The sequence below is a fragment of the Erinaceus europaeus genome, chromosome 4 (genome assembly GCF_950295315.1).
Source record: "Erinaceus europaeus chromosome 4, mEriEur2.1, whole genome shotgun sequence".
NCBI classification, from domain to species: domain Eukaryota; kingdom Metazoa; phylum Chordata; class Mammalia; order Eulipotyphla; family Erinaceidae; genus Erinaceus; species Erinaceus europaeus.
The window spans coordinates 85,397,311-85,411,657 of NC_080165.1; the positions used below are offsets into that span (position 1 = coordinate 85,397,311).

General features: G+C 37.3%; 1 pseudogene; it reads right to left on the reverse strand.

The window, feature by feature from the left end:
* Positions 1–11,842: 11,842 nt before the first annotated feature.
* LOC132538182 (ribonucleoside-diphosphate reductase subunit M2-like) overlaps positions 11,843–14,347 on the reverse strand; it is a 71,505-nt pseudogene continuing 69,000 nt past the window's right edge.

Here is a 14,347-nt window from a genome sequence, read left to right on the forward strand (position 1 = left end):
TTTACTTAGAATATTTTCTAAATGGTCCCTATAGAGGAAATATAGCCAAGTTCCAGAGTTGGCTCTGTGGGGACTATGGAAAATATACCTGTTGTCATCTAGATGCCTTCAGGAAGTCCTTCCTGAGTTAGAGTATAACCTATATTCTGCGTACATATGGAGTTAGCGAAATATTCTTTAAGTAGGCATTTTCATTTCCACTATGTGTATTAAGCCATGGTAAATCTATTGTATTCTTTTCTGCTTTCTGCAACAGTGGTATCATCTGTTTTATTTTATTTTATATTTGCCACTGTGGTTATCACTGGGGCTCAGTACCTGCACGATGACTCCACTGCTTCTAGCAGCATTTAAAAAAAAATTTTCTTTCTGTAGAGGGTGAAAGAGAGAGGGAGAGGGAGAAAGAAAATGAGAGACATTTGCAGCACTGCTCCACCACTTGTGAATCTTCCCCCTTAGGTGAGGACCAGGAGTTTGAACCTGTATGATCAGGTCTGATAATGTGTACACATTACCAGGTGGGCCACCATTTGGCCCCTCATCTTAATGTAATTGATACTATCAATGTTTAGGCCAGAATACAATTTTGAAGTATGTTAACCAGGGAAAAGGAAAAATGTGTCAGTAATTATAGAGGTTAGACAGAGATAACAGAAATGAAGATGGAGATTGTGAGAAATCATGTTTTAAACCAGAAATAGCTGATTTATACCAGTAGGATATAAACCTGATGATAAATTCTTATGTGTACGAGCAGGGCGGGGAGATAGCACAATGGTTATACAAAGAGACTTTAATGCCTGAGGCTCCAAAGTCCCAGGTTTAATCCCTTGCACCACCATTAGTCGGAGCTGAGCAGAGTTCTGGTAAACAAACAACCCCCCAAAATAAAAACAAATTCCCTATCCTCCCCAAAACACCCACATATATAATGTTTTATTCAAAACAATGATGGGTCAATAAAGTTTCAGGTTTAACACATGAATGACAGACACTATTATTACTATTTATATATGCTTTTACTTTAATTTTACTTTGGTCATGAATGTGGCTTGGAACTACACCCTGTAATCTTATACACTTGGAAATCACTAATAATAGGAAAAAAAAACCCGTATCTATCTCTGCTAGATGTCTGAGAGCTTTCTTTGTTTATTGCCTCTCTTTATCCCTAAGCCCTTAAGAATATGGGCATGTGGCCCAAATGATATTTTTATGAAAGCTGGTTTTCATTTGGCTTCCAAATGAAACAAGATAGAGGTAAAATTTATCATTCAAAATAGAAAATTCTTAGTGTAAGCAGGGGTGTTATAAAAACTAAAATCAACTCTGTATGTGTGTATTATGTATGTATGCTAATTGACATTATTATCCATTCATTGTTAATTATTTTAAGTATACTTTAATTGTTAGACTAATTTTAGAGTCACAGAAAATATGAATGAAATATGCAACGAATTAGCATTTACCTTTACCTCTTCCCTGCCCACCCATCCCCAACTCTTTGCCTTATTCAAATCCAGAGAGGTACATCTCTTTTATTTAATCAATGAATTTTCATTAACATATCATTGTAATCCAAAATCTGTAACTGACATTAGAGTTTATTCTTATACATTATGGATATTGACAAATGAAAACATTGTAATGACATAGATCAAACAAGTCTAGAATAATTTCACCACACAGTTATTTTTATCTATTAATCTCCTCTCCCCCGAAACATCTGGCAACTCCTTATCTTTTATCTGATTTCATATCTTTGCCTTTTCCAGAATACCATGTAATTGAAATCATACAGTTTATTAGCCTTTTCAGATTGACCTCCCTCCTCCCCCACTTAGTAATTGCATTTGTTTCCTTCCATGTCTTTTTGTGAATTGATAGATTATTTATCCTTAGTGTTGAGTCAAGATGTATATGGTTTATTCATTTATCTACCTAAGGACATCTTAAGGACATCCTAAATAGAAAGAAAAAAAAAAGGAAAATGTGGGGCTGGGTGGTGGCACACCTGGTTGAGCACACGTTTCAGTGCACAAGGACCTGGGTTCAAATTCCTGGTCCCCACCTGTAGGGGGAAAGCTGTGAGAGTGGTGAAGCAGGGCTGCAGGTGTCTCTCTGTCTCTCTCTCTATTCCCTTCCCTCTCGATTTCTGGCTGTTTCTATGAAATAAATAAAGATAATACAAAAAATTAAATTAAAAAAGAAAACATGGCAAATTCTGGTGGCAATGAAAAAAAAATTGTCAGTGACACATTTTTCCTGCACTGATTTGAGATGCTATCTTTATCACATAATAAATTTCTGTATTTTCTGAGGTCTATTTCTGAATATTCTCTTTTATCTCACTGACACTCTGATGCTACACATTGTTTTTCTGGATGACACACAATTATGAATATAGAGGTTTTGATAATATTTTAATATATATTTGAGCTAACCTTCATTTATTCCTTTTGGACTTTCTTGATTTCTCCTTTTTCATTTTTTGGAAAGCATAGGGATTTATTGACTATCCAATATACTTAACAGGGAAAGTTGGCGGCTACCTACAACTTGCTGCACATTCACTTTGTGCTAGACATTAAACTAACTTAAGTATTATCACACTTGAGAGAATATGCTACAGTACAGTGCAATGAGTATTTCTGGTTCACCAGACAGAAACTTCTTAAGGATCTAAAACTTATCTGTAATTTTAGATGAGAATCCTTGAAGTGACTAGTATGGAGGTGTTGACTTATATTTCTTTTTGTTCCCTTAATGTGGCAAAAGACACATAAAATGTGCTGTCATTATTGTTTTTAAGGTATGAAGGGCAACAATGTTAGATATATTGTATTACAATGGATTTTTTAGAACTTTTCCATCTTGCTTGTTTCTATTTTAATCTTACCTTTTCAAACTGATTTCTCTAGGGAAGGTGATGGCATTTTTTGAGGGGCTAAAGCAAATTTATAGGTCATTTCAGGGAGAACCAATATCTTTATGGTATAAAGATGGTAAGTCTTTTTGTTCTAAAATAATGTATTCATTTGTTCAAGTCTGTTTTGTATTTTAGAAATAATATAAAACATTCTTCATATAAGTGCATTTTTTTGCCAAGTACTTTTTTTTCCAAGATTTTTTTCTATAAATTAAGTTTTCTTTCTCATTGTATCTTCTAACTGGTTATTTGTGCATATGAAAGTTATGGATTTCTGTTTACTAATGTTAGTGTTTCATTGCTACATTCTGTTATTATTTGTAGTAACTTTTCCATCCATTCTCCTGGGATTTCCAGTTGTATAATTATCCACCTGAAAATATAAATAGTTTCCTCTCTCTCTCTCTCTCTCTCTCTCTCGCCATATATATATATATATATATATATATATATATATATATATATATATGCCACCAGGGTTATTCCTGGGGCTCAGTGACTGCACTATGGATCCACATTTCCTGGTAGCCATTTTTTTAAAAAAATTTTATTTATAAAAAAGGAAACGAACAACCAGAAGGACAGAAATCACTAAAGTTAGAGCAGAAATAAACAACATCGAAAATAAAAGAACCATACAAAAGATCAATGAAGCCAAATGTTGGTTCTTTGAAAGATTAAACAAAATTGACAAACCCCTAGCCAGACTCACCAAACAAAAAAGAGAGAAGACTCAAATTAATATAATTGTAAACGATGGTATCACAACTGATACCACAGAAATCCAGAGAATCCTGCGAAAATTCTATAAAGAACTATATGCCACCAAGCTAGATAATCTGGAAAAAATGGAACAATTCCTAGAAACCTATGCACTTCCAAAACTGAACCAAGAAGAACTACAAAATCTAAATGCACCAATCACAGACAAAGAAATTGAAACCGTTAAGAATCTCCCCAACAACAAAAGTCCTGGACCAGATGGCTTCACAAAGGAATTCTACAAAACTTTCAGAAAACAGTGAATACCCATACTTCTTAAGCTATTCCATAAGATTGAAGAAACAGGAATACTCCCTTCCACCTTTTATGAAGCCAACATCACCCTGATACCAAAAGCTGATAGGGACAGAACAAAAAAGGAAAACTACAGACCAATATCTCTGATGAATATAGATGCCAAAATATTAAACAAGATCTTGGCCAACCGGATACAGCAACACATCAAAAAGATTGTTCATCATGACCAAGTGGGATTCATCCCAGGAATGCAAGGCTGGTTCAACATCCGTCATTCACCACATCAATAAAAGCAAAGCTCCAGCCCCCTTCAAAAATTAAAAAAAAGAAGACTTGGAATTGCACCCTTGCTGAGCTAGGAATCTTGGTAAAGAAAACAGCTCCATAGGAAGCCTGCTAGGAGCAGCTGGCCAGCCTGTGGGTGTTGTTTTGGGGGAGGAGAGGGTAAGTTTAGAAATAGCCAAGCCAGGAGGCAGAGGGTCAAGCCACATGGCACAAAAAACAAGGACCAGTGTAAGGATCTGAGATAGAACCCCCGGCTCCCCACCTGCAGGGGAGTCGCTTCACAAACAGAGAAGCAGGTCTGCAGGTGTCTTTCTCTCCCCCTCTGGCTTCCCCTCCTCCCTCCATTTCTCTGTCCTAACGACGACATCAATTACAACAATAATAACTAAAACAATAATAAAAAACAAGAGCAACAAAAGGGAAAATAAGTAAATATAATAAAAAATTTAAAAAAAAACAAAGGTAAGAAAGTTCGCACCTAAAATAAATAAATATCCAAGCCAAAAGTCCTCCTTTACTTCTTTATGGCTTCTGTTTGCCAGTCCAAGAGTAGGTTATAGGATTCTTCTTTCCTATCAACCCTGACCACCCCTTGCTCTCTGCCTCCACTGCTTGCCCAGAAATCCTACCCTCTCCGGAGAATCCCAGGTTGAAAGCTCTTTTAAAAAAAAAAAATTAGGACGGGGGTAGGCGGTTCTGCAGCGAGTTAAACACAAGTGGCACAAAGCACAAGGATTGGTAAGGATCCCCCATTCGACAGCTGGCTTTCCACCTGCGGGGGGGGGTTAACTTCACAAGCAGTGAAGCAGGTCTGCAGGTGTCTTATCTTTCTCTCCCCCTTTCTGTCTCTCCTCCTCTCTCAATTTCTCTCTGTCCTATGTAAGAACAACAACATCAGTGGCAACAATAACAATAACGATGACAACAAGGGCAGCAAAATGGGGAAAAATAGAACAGAGAGAGATTGAGAGAGGATGGGTAGATGGAGAGAAAGAAAGACAACTGTAGGTGTAATTCACTTTTCGTGAAGCTGATGAGCTCTTGCAGGTGGGGAGCAGGGCCTGGAATCTGGATCCTTGCACTTGGTAATATGGGCGCTTAACTGGGTGCACCACCACCTGCCCCTCTGTAGTTTTTTTTTTTATAGCTTGCTTTTTTTTTATTGTTGTTTTCGATGGGCTGGCTTCACGGGCAGGTAACAGACGACCCGGGACTCATGGCTGGGTTGTACGCAGTATCTTTTTATTCATGCAGGACGCAGCACAATCTATACCAAGCTAAGCTAAACTAAAAACTACAATCTTGTCCTTATAAATATACTAGCCGAGTAGGGTGGGAACAGGATGCGATGCAGAGAGGGTGGAGAGAAAAGTGACTGATGAAAATCAGGGTATGACAAGGAGAGAGGGTGGGGCAGGCAAGAATTCTACCACTGAACCACCTGGAGGGAGGGTGGTGCTTGTTAACAGCGGTTATGTAAATAGAATGAAGTGGTTATGTAAATAGAATAGTGTTAAGCAGGGGGGATTAAACTAATGAAACAGAAGGGGTTTCTGGCAGCATACCAAGATTTTATGTTTTACATTCAACAGTAAATACAATAGTTTGTACATGCATTACATTCCCCAGTTTCCCATTTAACAATACAACCCCCATCCTTATCATCCTTCATGGACTTGTATTCTCCCCACCTACTCACCCCAGAGTCTCTTACTTTGGTGCGCTATGCCAATTAAATATGAAACACAGGTTTTAATTGTGTTTTCGTTTCTGATCTTGTTTTTCAACTTCTGCCTGATCTGAGAGTGAGATCATCCCATATTCATCCTTCTGTTTCTGACTTAGTTCACATAACATGAATTTTTCAAGGTCCATCCAAGATCGGCTGAAAATGGTGAAGTCACCATTTTTTACAGCTGAGTAGTAATCCATTGTGTATATATACCACAACTTGCTCAGCCACTCATCTGTTGTTGGACAGTTCTCCAGACTGTTCTCCACAGAGGCTGGACAAATTTACATTCCCAACAGAAGTGCAGGAGGGTTCCTTTGTCCCCCACACCCTCTCCAGCATTTGCTGTTACCTTTTCTGATGTATGAAATTCTCACAGGAGTGAAGTGATATCTCATTTTCTTTATTTGCATTTCTCTGACAATCAGAGACTTGGAGCATTTTTTCATGTGTTTCTCGGCCTTTTGGATCTCTTCTGTGGTGAATATTCTGTCCATGTCCTCCCCCCGTTTTTGGATGGGGTTATTTGTTGTCTTGTTGTTGAGTCTGGCAAGCTCTTTATATATGTTGGTTATTAAACTCTTATCTGATGTAAGGCTTGTAAACATCTTCTCCCATTCTGTGAGGGTCTCTTGGCTTTGGTAGTGGTTTCTTTTGCTGTGAAGAAGCTTTTTAATTTGATGTAGTCCCATAGGTTTATACTTGCCTTAGTCTTCCTTGTAATTGAATTCGTTTCATTGAAAATGTCTTTAAAATTTATGTGGAAAAGAGTTCTTCCAATATTTTCCTCTAAGTATCTGATAGTTTCTGGTCTAACATCCAAGTCCTTGATCCACTTGGAATTTACTTTTGTATTTGGTGAAATACACTGATCAGTTTCATTCTTCTGCATGTTTCAACCCATTGTTTCCCACACCATTTGTTGAAGAGACTCTGCTTTCCCCACTTAATAGTCTGGGCACCTTTGTCAAAGGTTAGATGTCCATAGGTGTGGGGTCTCATTTCTGGGCTCTCAATTCTATTCCACTGGTCAGTTTGTCTATTCATGTTCCAGTACCAAGCAGTTTTGATGACAATGGCCCTATAATAAAGTTTAAAATCTGAGAGTGTGATGCCTCTGGTTCTGTTCTTTTTTCTCAAGATTGTTTTGGCAATTCTAGGTCATTTCTGGTTCCAGATAAACATTTGTAGCATTTTTTCTATTCTCCTAAAAAATGTTGGAATCTTGATGGGGATAGCATTAAATTTATAGATGGCTGTGGGTAATATATTCATTTTGATGATGTTAATTCTTCCAACCCATGAACATGGAATATCTTTCCACTTCTTTGTGTCTTTTTCAATTTCTTTGAATAGTGACTCATAATTTTCAGTATACAAGTCTTTCACTTCTTTGGTTAGATTTACTCCTAGATATTTTGTTGTTTTTGTTGCTATAGTAAAAGGAATTGATTTCTGGATTTCAATTTCTTCTAACTTAGTGTTTGCATAGAGGAATGCCACTGACTTTTGATTGTTAATTTTATAGCCTGACACCTTACTATATTGCCTGATGGTTTCCAAAAGCTTCTTGCTGGATTCCTTAGGTTTTTCCATGTATACTATCATGTCATCTGCAAATAAGGAGAGTTTGACTTCTTCTCTTCCAATCTGTATCCCTTGAATTCCTTGCTCCTGCCTGATTGCTATGGCAAAAGAACTTCCAATACTATGTTGAATAGTAATGGTGATAGTGGGTATCCTTGTCTAGTACCTGATCTGAGTGGAAATGCTTACAGTTTTTCACCATTGAGTATGATGTTGGCTATAGGTTTGCCTAGACTCCACTATCTTCAGGAATTTTCCATCTATTCCCATTTTTGTAGTGTTTTGATCATAAAGGGATGTTGTATTTTGTCAAAGGCTTTCTCTGCATCTATTGATATGACCATGTGGTTTTTGATCTTGCTTTTGCTGATGTGGTGGATCACATTGATTGATTTACGTATATTAAACCAACCTTGCATGCCTGGGATAAACCCCACTTGGTCATGATGAACAATCTTTTTGATATACTGCTGTACATGGTTGGCTAGAATTTTGTTCAATATTTTAGCATCTATGTTCGTCAGAGATATTGGTCTGTAGTTTTTTTTTTTGTTGTATCCCTGTCTGTTTTTGGTATCAGAGTGATGTTGGCTTCATAGAAGTTGGCAGGGAATATTCCAGTGTCTTCAATCTTCTGGGAGACTTTTAAAAGTAGAGGTATTCTTGTTTGAAGGTTTTGTAGAATTCATTTGTAAAACCATCTGGTCCAGGACTTATATTTGGGGAGATTTTTTATAACTTTTTCAATTTCATTAGCTGTGATGGGCCTGTTCATGTTATCGACTTCCTCTTTCCTTAGTTTTGGAAGTTGCTAGGTATCTAGGAAATCATCTATTTCTTCCAGGATCTCTAGCTTGGTGGCATATAGTTGTTCATAGAAGCCTCGCATGATATGTTGAATTTCTGCGGTATCTGTTGTGATATCTCCTCTTTCATTTACTATCCAATTTATTTGTTGCTTCTCCCTTTTTTGTTTTTTGAGTCTGGCTAAAGGTTTGTCAATTTTGTTTACTCTTTCAAAGAACCAACATTTACTTTCTTTGATCTTTTGTATGGTTTTCATATTCTCAGTGTTATTGATTTCTGCCCTAACTTTAGTGATTTCTGTGCTTCTGGTTGCTTTAGGGTTCCTTTGTTCTTCTTCTTCTAGGTCTTTAAGATGTGCAAGCAGGCTGTTTATTTGTGCCTTTTCTTGTTTCCTAATGTGTGCTTGTATAGCTATGAACTTCCCTCTTAGGACTGCTTTAGCTGTGTCCCAAATATTTTGATAGCTTGTGTCTTCACTTTCATTGAACTCTCGAAACATTTTGATTTCTTCCTTGATTTCCTCTTTGACCCAGAAGTTGTTCAGAAGTGTACTGTTGAGCTTCCACATTTTGGGACTGTTACTAATCTTTTGTTGATTGTTAAGTGTTAGTGTAATTCCACTGTGGTCTGAGAAGATGCTTGGGATGATTTCAGTGCTCTTGAATAGGCTGATGCTGTCTTTGTGGTCTAACATATGGTCTATCCTTGAGAATGATCCATGTGGATTTGAATAAAATGTGTATTCCAGTTTCTTGGGATGAATGACTCTGAAAATGTCTAATAGTTCTAGTTTATCTATCTCTTCATTTAGCTCCCTTATGTCTTTACTGATTTTCTTCCTGGATGATCTGTCAAGTTGAGATAGGGGGGTGTTGAAGTCCCCTACTATGATTGTGTTACTGTTAATATATTGCTGTAGCTCTTTCAGTAGAAGTTTGATGTATTTAGATGGCTTCTCATTGGGTGCATAGATATTAATAATTATTAAGTCCTCTTGATTGACTGATCCTCTGAGCATTAAGTAGTATTCATTCCTATCTTTTAAAATCTTATCTATTTTAAAGTCTATCATGTCAGATATGAGAATAGCTGTTCCTGCCCTTTTTTGTGGGCCATTGGCTTATATGATAGTTTTCCATCCTTTCACTTTAAGTCTCTGTTTGTCTTCTTGAGTTAGGTGAGTTTCCTGTAGACAACATATTGTTGGGTTGTGTTTTCTGATCCATCTTCCTACTCTGTGTCTTTTAATAGGTGAATTCAGGCCATTGACATTTATTGATATCAAAGATTGAAGATATTTTAACTCCATTCTTGAAGAGTTTTAGAGTGTTTTGATATATGTCCTGTGTGTGGGGGTCTGGTTGTTTATAGGAGACCTTTCAGAACTTCTTTCAGGGAAGGCTTGGTGATGGTTGCTTCCTTCAACTGTTGCTTGTCTGAGAAGGTTTTGATGCTTCCATCTAGTCTGAATGACAGTCTAGCAGGATATAGTATTCTTGGCTGAAAGCCTTTCTCATTGAGCACTCGATCGATATCTTGCCATTCTCTTCTGGCCTGTAGTGTTTGTATGGAGAAGTCTGCTGCTAATCTTATGGGTTTTCCTTTGTAGGTGACTCTTTGTTTTTCTCTTGCAGCCTTCAGGATCCTTTCTTTATCCTTATTCCTTTCCATTCTAAGTATGACATGTCTTGGTGTCTTTAGGTCTGGGTTAATTCTGTTTGGCACCCTCTGGGCTTCTTGAATCTTTATGTTTTTGGTGTTGTCTAGACTAGAGAAGTTTTCACCTATTATGTCCTGGAGATTGATATCTTCCTCTCATTCTCTTTTTTCCTCTGGTATGCCAATAATCTGTATATTTTTTCTTTTGATGTCATCCCATTGGACTCTGTTGTTTTCAGCATCTCTTACTCTCTTTTTGATATCTCTTACTTCTTTTTTAGTTGTCTCTAATTCATCCTCAATCTTGCTAATTCTGTCTTCAGCCTCATTGATTCTGTTCTCTCTGCCCTCTACTGTTTTCTGGAGTTCATCTATTTTGTTGCCCTGTTCTGATACTGTTTTAACTTGTTCAGCTAGTTGCATTCTTAGCTTAGCTATTTCAGCTTTCAGCTCTCTAATAACCATAAGATAATTAGTATTTTCTTCCATAGTCTCATTTGTTGTTCCTACATTTTTTTTTAAGGACCACATAGTAAGGACTAATTATATGGTTAACAGTAATTTAAAACAAAGAAAAGGGTCCCATACTACAGAAATTAAAGAAAAACTATTTGACTATACAACAAATGATAACAGGAGAGGCCCACGGTCAGCACAATGGTTGCTAACAGGTGCAGCTGCTGTAGGTCATACGCCATCTTCCATAATATGTCTTGGCTTTTTGAAAGGTTCTTAGGTATAATATATTAGTTTATACTTCCATCTAAAGTCAGTATTTGAATGGATCTTCTATTAACAGCTCATAGAATACTTGTTTTCTAGTTTAAGAATCCACCAGGTAATGCTCAAATTTAGATAAGCGTTAGAATCACACTATACAGATTCAACCAACTATAAACACTTCAAAGCATGAACAGATATACTCTAAAAGGACACAGTCAAGAAGCATTTTCTTATAAAGCTGTAAACAGCATTTTCCTTTGTGTAGCAAACACACACCTTCTAATAGGAAAGTTGTAAGTACAAACAGTTGGCATTTCAATACATAAAAAAAATAATAAATTCAACTTTTAGGAAAGCCCATTTTAGCTCTGGTTTTTACCACTTAAAGGACTAAGATATTAGGTGGGCTATACTGAAAGCCAGTTTAATACCATCTTATTCCTAGAGATCTCCTGTGTGCAAGAATCTCCCAAGGATCTTACATAGTTATTCCAATGCCAACTTGAGAAATAAACATTGTACCCCCCCCTTCACGCATGCCCAGGTTACTGCAATCAGCACTTTATTCCTGCCTTCAGTTACAGTTCCTTTCTCCTGTAACTCTATCCCAGATACTTCACCTAGGCTACATAACAGGATATTTTATAAGTGCACAAGACTGATTTAAACGTACCTCAATTCATTAAAGAAAAAATATATAGTACACTTATAATTTACATGAGTTTTAACTTATTTTGGTTACCTAGTATATTCTGAATTAGTGGTAATTACAATTCTAGGCTTTCCCTTACGTATAAAGTGCCGGTGTTATGAATATACAAATGGGTAAGGCTGAAAGTCTGCTTTCAAGCAGTGGAGAGTGACACCTTGTGATCATCAACTCTTGCGGGATCACTTATCCCATGAGTCCCCATACTCAAAAAGAATTTAAAGAATTCTAAAAGTTGGGGCTGGCTTTGTTCTAGAGGGCATCACTGGCACTATTCAACAGGCTTTGACTGAGTTCAAAGCTTCACAGATGTCACTATGGATAATTCATGGTGTAGCTGACTGATTGATGAACTTCAAGTAGCTGTTTTTGTCTTTTTAAAAAATTTTTGTGATGAGAAAGGAAACAAAAATTATCAGCACACCTTCAGTTCATTTAGAAGTCAGCATCCAAGGTAAAAGAGTTGTCCGTTGAACTTGACATCACGGCCATCCTCTGAAACTCGCCTACTCTCTTCTCAAAGAAGTTAGTTTTGCCTTCCAATGAAATGTTCTCCATAAAGTCAAATGGATTCTCTACTCTGAAAACCTTGCTGAAGCCCAGCTCCAGTATGAGTCTGTCGGCCACGAATTCAATGTACTGCTTCATTAAAGTGCAGTTCATCCCAATGAGATTCACTGGCAAGGCCTTTGTGAGGAACTCCTGTTCTATCCTGACAGCATTGACAATTATATTTCTCTGACTCTCTGCTCCGAAGGTTTATGTAGCAGATGTTTGAACATTAAACACGCAAAATCACAATGGAGTCCCTCATCTCTGCTAATTAGCTCATTTGAAAATGTAAGACCAGGCATCAGTCCTCGTTTCTTGAGCCAGAATATGGATGCAAAAGAACCAGAAAAGAAGATTCCTTCCACTGCTGCAAAGGCTACACGTTCTCCATAGGTGGCTTCTTTGTCCCCGATCCAACGCAAGGCCCAGTCTGTCTTCTTCTTTACACAGGGCATTGTCTCAATAGCGTTGAAGAGGAATTCCCTTCAGTGCTGCCCACAGGCTCTTGTCCTGAAGCCGCTCCCTCAACATCTATTAACATTAACATTCTCTTCTCCAGTCAATCTTCAAAATGTATATCAGGCCTGAAACTATCTTTTTCTCTTCTACTATCCCACTCGTTCCTACATTTCTGATTACAATTTTTTCCAATTCTTTACTCACTCCTGTGATTATTTCCTTAGCTAATGTTTGGATGTTGAACTTGTTATTTTGTACTTCACCCTCTGGAGGACTTTTAGCTGGACTCTTGTCCTGGTTCGATTCTCCAATATTTATTCTTGTTGTTTTAACCATTTTATATATTATGTTATGAGTTCCCTCTCTCAGTACTTTTCATATTACTGATCACTATTTCCTGGATTGACTTGTGTCTAAGTAAGTTAATTAAAGGGTTCACAGTGGTGGAAGTTAAGAGTTGTTTCAATAGTATTTTAATCCCTGAGTTGGTGGTGCTCAGTGGTTTAGAAGTCTCTTTTTTTCCCTTCCCTGTAGGCTATTGGAGCCTGAGGGCTTTTAAACTATCAATAGGCTTCTTAGCTTAATCACTGACTCCTGACCAAGAGATAAAGCAGGGCGGGGCAGAGATAATCCAGTGGTTATGCAAAGAGACTTTCACAGCCCCTCAGCTATGCCTCCAAGGTATAGGTCTTCTCCTGAGTTTCTCTGTCCCCTGGTGTCCCTCCCTGTCATTGCTCCAGATTCTGAGGGCAGTAGCAATGGAGACTCAGAGTTGCACTTGGTGAGTCTTTGGGGGAGTCCTCTCCTCCCTTCAGCTGTCTCTTTGTTGGTGGAGCAGACTGGAGGTGGTGTCTCAACTGATAAACTGCTGGACTGTTAGCAGTCACGTAATCTCTCCTTACACTACTCTCTCCTCTCTGTCACCAGCCACACGTGTTTATACTCACTGGTGATTTAGTGGGTTCCTGTGGTCATTAGTCCTGTCTTGTTTCGGTCCCAGGTGGTCTCCTTTGGTATTGCTAGTTGATCTGGGAGAGGAGAGGAGAGAAAGTGATCTGCTGCTGCTCGTAACTCCGCTTCTGGAAGTACTCAGTAGTTTTATTTCTTTCTTTGAAAATTTTTTATGTAGTTCCCACTTGTTTATTCCATCTTGAACCTGATTTTTATCCATTATTTTAGATCTGTATAATTTTTGAAACTCACAAAGCATATATTATTATTTTAAACCATGTCTTTGATACAACAGTGTCATATATCTACTAAGTATTTAGGAGCCTGGAAGATGCTTTAGTATCTTGTTTTGTTGAATTCAGTATATTCAACATATTATTTCAACATGCATTCAACATAAAAAATTATCAGTGAGTTGTTTTATGTTTTTTTTTTATTACTAGGTCCACATAACGTGATGTGTCTTTTACACTTACTGCCTGTATCAGCTTGAAAGTTCTGTTCATCAGCAATGCTTAATCTGTATTTAATAAATCCACTAAATTTGCAGTTAGAAATTATATTTACATGTCCAATTACTGAAAAAATTATTAGATTTTAATATGAAAAAAAAGAAAAGAGAGAAATAAAGAGACCACAGTCCCAAAGTTTCCTAAATTGAGGTGGGGGCTGGGATGAACCCTAGATCATGTACGTGGTGTAAAATTAAATTAAATTCAGTACAGTTGGAAATGTAGATTCTCAGTTGACATTAGCTAAATTTCAAATGCCTGGCTATATGTGGCAATAGTTACAGTGTCTGATTTTAAAAACTTGCACACATCTAATCAAAAATCTTGTCAGGTTTTGTGTGTGTTACTTAACCTTTGTAAGTCTTGGTTCCCCACTTGGAAAAGTAGAACAATTTAATGCTCTAGGTCATACAAATACTGCG